Below are 6915 nucleotides of genomic sequence, written 5' to 3' on the forward strand. Positions count from 1 at the left end.
AACGGTAATAGAAATAGCTTGTTGACGGGAGATTAATATGATGGAGAATAGACCCGGGGGGCATAGGTTTCACTAGTGGCTTCTCTCAAGATAGCATAAGTATTACGGTGGGTGAACAAATTACTGTTGAGCAATTGATAGAATTGAGCATAGTTATGAGAATATCTAGGTATGATCATGTATATAGGCATCACGTCCGTGACAAGTAGACCGACTCCTGCCTGCATCTACTACTATTACTCCACACATCGACCGCTATCCAGCATGCATCTAGAGTATTAAGTTCATAAGAACAGAGTAACGCTTTAAGCAAGATGACATGATGTAGAGGGATAAACTCATGCAATATGATATAAACCCCATCTTTTTATCCTCGATGGCAACAATACAATACATGTCGTTTCCCCTACTGTCACTGGGATCGAGCACCGCAAGATTGAACCCAAAGCTAAGCACTTCTCCCATTTCAAGAAAGATCAATCTAGTAGGCCAAACCAAACTGATAATTCGAAGAGACTTGCAAAGATAACCAATCATACATAAAAGAATTCAGAGGAGATTCAAATATTGTTCATAGATAATCTTGATCATAAACCCACAATTCATCGGATCTTGACAAACACACCGCAAAAGAAGATTACATCGAATAGATCCCCAAGAGAATCGAGGAGAACTTTGTATTGAGATCCAAATAGAGAGAAGAAGCCATCTAGCTAATAACTATGGACCCGAAGGTCTGAGGTAAACTACTCACACATCATCGGAGAGGCTATGGTGTTGATGTAGAAGCCCTCCGTGATGAATGCCCCCTACGGTGGAGCACCGGAAAAGGCCCCAAGATGGGATCTCACGGGTACAGAAGGTTGCGGCGGTGGAAATAGGGTTTTTTGCTCCTCCTCTGATGTTTTCGGGGTACGTAGGTATATATAGGAGGAAGAAGTAGGTTGGTGGAGCTACAAGGGGCCCACAAGGGTGGAGGGCGCGCCCAGGGGGTAGGCGCGCCCCCTGCCTCGTGGCCTCCTCGTTGATTGCTTGACGTCCACTCGAAGTCCTCTGGATCACGTTTGTTTAGAAAATCACGTTCCCAAAGGTTTCATTCCGTTTGGACTCCGTTTGATATTCCTTTCCTTCGAAACACTGAAATAGGCAAAAAAACAGCAATTTGGGCTGGGCCTCCGGTTAATAGGTTAGCCCCAAGAATAATATAAAAGTGTATAATAAAGCCCATTGAACATCCAAAACAGATAATATAATAGCATGGAACAATCAAAAATTATAGATACGTTGGAGACGTATCAAGCATCCCCAAGCTTAATTCCTGCTCGTCCTCGAGTAGGTAAATGATAAAAACAGAATTTTTGATGTGGAATGCTACTTATCATAATTTTCAATGTAATTATTTTTATTGTGGTATGAATATTTAGATCCAAAAGATTCAAGATAAAATTTGAATGTTGACATAAAAACAATAATACTTCAAACATGCTAACCAAGCAATTATGTCTTATGAAAATAACATAGCCAAAGAAAGCTTATCCCTACAAAATCAAATAGTTAGGTGTGTACAAGCCAAGTTGCTTGCTCACGAAGACCTAGGGCATTTTGAGGAAGCCCATCATTGGAATATACAAGCCAAGTTCTATAATGAAAAATGCCCACTAGTATATGAAAGTGACAACAAAGGAGACTCTCTATCATGAAGATCACGGTGCTACTTTGAAGCACAAGTGTGGAAAACGGATAGTAACATTGTCCCTTCTCTCTTTTTCTCTCATTATTTTTCTCCCTTTTTTTCTTTTTTTTGTTGGGCCTTCTCTTTTTTTTCTTTGGCCTCTTTTTTTAGTCCGGAATCTCATCCCGACTTGTGGGGGAATCATAGTCTCCATCATCCTTTCCTCACATGGGACAATGATCTAATAATGATGATCATCACACTTTTATTACTTACAACTCAAGAATTACAACTCAATATTTAGAACAAAATATGACTCTATGTGAATGCCTCCGGCGGTGTACCGGGATATGCAATGAATCAAGAGTGACATGTATAAAAAATTATGAAAGGTGGATTTGCCACAAATACAATGTCAACTACATGATCATGCAAAGCAATATGACAATGATGAAGCGTGTCATAATAAACAGAATGGTGGAAAGTTGCATGGCAACATATCTCGGAATGGCTATGGAAATGCCATGATAGGTAGGTATGGTGGCTGTTTTGAGGAAGATATAAGGAGGTTTATGTGTGATACAGCGTATCATATCACGGGGTTTGGATGCACCGGCGAAGTTTGCACCAACTCTCAAGGCGAGAAAGGGCAATGCACGGTACCGTAGAGGCTAGAAAATTGTGGAAGGTTGAGAGTGTGTATAATCCATGGACTCACATTAGTCATAAAGAACTCATATACTTATTGCAAAAGTTTATTAGCCCTCGAAGCAAAGTACTACTACGCATGCCCCTAGAGGGATAGATTGGTAGGAAAAGAACATCGCTCATCCCCGACCGCCACTCATAAGGAAAGCAATAAAAGAACACCTTATGTGTCAAAATTGTCACACAACTTTTACCATACGTGCATGCTACGGGACTTGCCAACCTTAACACGAGTATTTCTCAATACAATTAATCAACTAGCACACTCTAATATTACCACCTTTATATCTCAAAACACTCATCAAGTATCAAACTTCTCATGATATTCAATGAACTCAATATGAAGTTTTTATTATGCTCATCTTGGATGCCTATCACATTCGGATTAATTTCACATTTAAAGAAAATTACCATGCTGTTTAAGACTCTCAAAATAATATAAGTGAAGCATGAGAGATCAATAATTTCTATAAAATAAAACCACCACCGTGCTCTAAAAGATATAAGTGAAGCACTAGAGCAAAACTATATAGCTCAAAAGATATAAGTGAAGCACATAGAGTATTCTAACAAATTCCGAATCATGTGTGTCTCTCTCAAAAGGTGTGTACAGCAAGGATGATTGTGGTAAACTAAAAAGCAAAGACTCAAATCATACAAGACGCTCCAAGCAAGACACATATCATGTGGTGAATAAAAATATAGCCCCAAGCAAAGTTACCGATAGACGTAGACGAAAGAGGGGATGCCATCTGGGGCATCCCCAAGCTTAGGCTTTTGGTTGTCCTTGAATTTTACCTTGGGGTCCCTTGGGCATCCCCAAGCTTAGGCTCTTGCCAATCCTTGTTCCATAATCCATCAAATCTTTACCCAAAACTTGAAAACTTCACAACACAAAACTTAACAGAGAATCTCGTGAGCTCCGTTAGCGAAAGAAAACAAAACACCACTTCAAGGTACTGTAATGAACTCGTTCTTTATTTATATTGTTGTTAAACCTACTTTATTCCAACTTCTCTATGGTTTATAAACTCTTTTACTAGCCATAGATTCATCAAAATAAGCAAACAACACACGAAAAACAGAATCTGTCAAAAACAGAACAGTCTGTAGTAATCTGTATCTAACGCCCACTTCTGTAACTCAGAAAAATCTACCAAAATAGGAAGGCCTAGATAATTTCTTTATTGATCTACTAAAATTGGAATCAGTATTTTATCACGTTCTGGTGATTTTAAACAATTGTTTTCGTGAACAGAAAGTTTCTGGAATTTTCAGCAAGATCAAATAACTATCATCCAAGAAGATCCTATAGGTTTCACTTGGCACAAACACTAATTAAAACATAAAAACACATCTAACCAGAGGCTAGATCAAAGATTTATTACTAAACACAAATAAAAATCAAGAAAATAAAACAAAATTGGGTTGCCTCCCAACAAGCGCTATCGTTTAACGCCCCTAGCTAGGCATAAAAGCGAGGATAGATCTAAGTATTGCCATCTTTGGTAAGCAATCCATAAGTGGATCTCATAATAGATTCATACGGTAATTTAATCTTATTTCTAGGGAAGTGTTCCATGCCTTTCCTTAACGGAAATTGGAATCTAATATTCCCTTCCTTCATATCGATAATTGCACCAATCGTTCTAAGGAAAGGTCTACCAAGAATAATAGGACATGAAGGATTGCAATCTATTCAAGAACAATAAAATCTATGGGCACATAGTTCCTATTTGCAACAATAAGAACATCATTAATTCTTCCCATAGGTTTCTTGATAGTGGAATCCGCAAGATGCAAGTTTAAAGAACAATCATCAAAATCACGGAAATCTAGCAAATCACACAAAGTTTTTGGAATCATGGAAACACTAGCACCCAGATCACACAAAGCATAGCATTCATGATCTTTAATTTTAATTTTAATTGTACTTTCCCACTCATCATAAAGTTTTCTAGGGATAGAAACTTCCAACTCAAGTTTTTCTTCATAAGATTGCATCAAAGCATCAACGATATGTTTAGTAAAGGCTTTATTTTGACTATAAGCATGAGGAGAATTTAGCACGGATTGCAACAAAGAAATACAATCTATCAAAGAGAAATTATCATAATTAAATTCCTTGAAATCCAAAATAGTGGGTTCATTGCTATCTAAAGTTTTAACCTCTTCAATCCCACTTTTATCAATTTTTGCATCAAGATCTAAAAACTCCGAATTTTTGGGATGCCTTCTAACTAAAGTTGACTCATATCCAGTCCCATAATTATCAAGATTCATATTGCAAAACAAAGATTTAATAGGAGACACATCAATAACTTTTAGATCTTCATCTTTATTATCATGAAAAATAGAAGAACACGCTTTCACGAAGCAATCTTTTTTGGCACGCATCCTAGCGGTTCTTTCTTTGCACTCATCAATGGAAATTCTCATGGCTTTGAGAGACTCATTGATATCATGCTTAGGTGGAATAGATCTAAGATTCAAAGAATCAACATCAAGAGAAATTCTGTCCATGTTCCTAGCCAACTCATCATTCTTAGGCAATTTTTCTTCAAGCAAAGCATTGAAATTCTTTTGAGAAATCATAAATTCTTTAAAACTAGTCTCAAAATCAGAGGGCATCTTATTAAAATTTCCATAAGAGTTGTTGTAGGAATTACCATAATTATTAGAGGAATTAGTAGGATACGGCCTAGGATTAAAATTTCCTCTATAAGCGTTGTTATCAAAATTGTTCCTACCAACAAAATTCGCATCCATAGATTCATTATTATTCTCAATCAAAGTATACAAAGGCATATCATTAGGATCAGAAGAAATACTCTTATTAGCAAACAATTTCATAAGTTCATCCATCTTTCCACTCAAAACATTAATTTCTTCTATCGCATGCACTTTTTTACTAGTAGATCTTTCAGTGTGCCATTGAGAATAATTAACCGTAATATTATCTAGGAGTTTAGTAGCTTCTCCTAAAGTGATTTCCATAAAAGTGCCCCCCATGACCGAATCTAAAAGGTTTCTAGAAGCAAAATTCAATGCGGCATAAAAAATTTGTATAATCATCCATAAGTTCAAACCATGAGTGGGGCAATTACGTATCATTAATTTCATCCTCTCCCAAGCTTGCGCAACATGTTCATGATCAAGTTGCTTAAAATTCATAATATCGTTTCTAAGAGAGATGATCTTAGCGGGAGGAAAATACTTAGAGATAAAAGCATCATTGCACTTATTCCAAGAATCAATACTATTTTTAGGCAAAGATGAAAGCCAAGTTTTAGCACGATCTCTAAGCGAAAAAGGAAAGAGCTTCAATTTAACAATATCATTATCCACATCTTTCTTCTTTTGCATATCACACAAATCAACAAAGCTATTTAGATGGGTAGCGGCATCTTCACTAGGAAGGCCGGCGAATTGATCTTTCATGACAAATTCAGCAAAGCAGCATTAATTTCACAAGATTCAGTACCGGTAAGAGGAGCAATCGGAGTGCTAAGAAAATCATTGTTGTTGGTATTGGCAAAGTCACACAATTTAGTATTATCTTGAGCCATCGTGACAAGCAAGCAATCCAACACACAAGCAAACAAGAACCATGAGAAAAAGAGGCGGACGGAAAGAGAGGGTGAATAAAAACGGCAAGGGTGAAGTGGGGGAGAGGAAAACGAGAGGCAAATGGCAAATAATGTAATGCGAGGGATAAGAGTTTGTGATGGGTACTTGGTATGTCTTGACTTGTGCGTAGACTCCCCGGCAACGGCGCCAGAAATCCTTCTTGCTACCTCTTGAGCACTGCGTTGGTTTTCCCTTGAAGAGGAAAGGGTGATGCAGTAAAGTAGCGTATGTATTTCCCTCAGTTTTTTAGAACCAAGGTAACAATCCAGTAGGAGACCACGCTCAAGTCCCACGCACCTACACAAACAAATAAGAACCTTGCAACCAACGCAATAAAGGGGTTGTTAATCCCTTCACGACCACTTGCAAAAGTGAGATCTGACAGAGATGATAAGATAATATTTTTGGTATTTTTATGATAAAGAGTAAAAGCAAAGAAAGCAAAATAAATGGTAATAGAAATGGCTTGTTGACGGGAGATTAATATGATGGAGAATAGACCCGGGGGCCATAGGTTTCACTAGTGGCTTCTCTCAAGATAGCATAAGTATTACGTGGGTGAACAAATTACTGTCGAGCAATTGATAGAATTGAGCATAGTTATGAGAATATCTAGGTATGATCATGTATATAGGCATCACGTCCGTGACAAGTAGACCGACTCCTGCCTGCATCTACTACTATTACTCCACACATCGACCGCTATCCAGCATGCATCTAAGTTCATAAGAACAGAGTAACGCTTTAAGCAAGATGACATGATGTAGAGGGATAAACTCATGCAATACGATATAAACCCCATCTTTTTATCATCGATGGCAACAATACAATACGTGTCGTTTCCCCTACTGTCACTGGGATCAAGCACCGCAAGATTGAACCCAAAGATAAGCACTTCTCCCATT

Source organism: Triticum aestivum, chromosome 3D, assembly GCF_018294505.1.
Source record: "Triticum aestivum cultivar Chinese Spring chromosome 3D, IWGSC CS RefSeq v2.1, whole genome shotgun sequence".
Taxonomy (NCBI): domain Eukaryota; kingdom Viridiplantae; phylum Streptophyta; class Magnoliopsida; order Poales; family Poaceae; genus Triticum; species Triticum aestivum.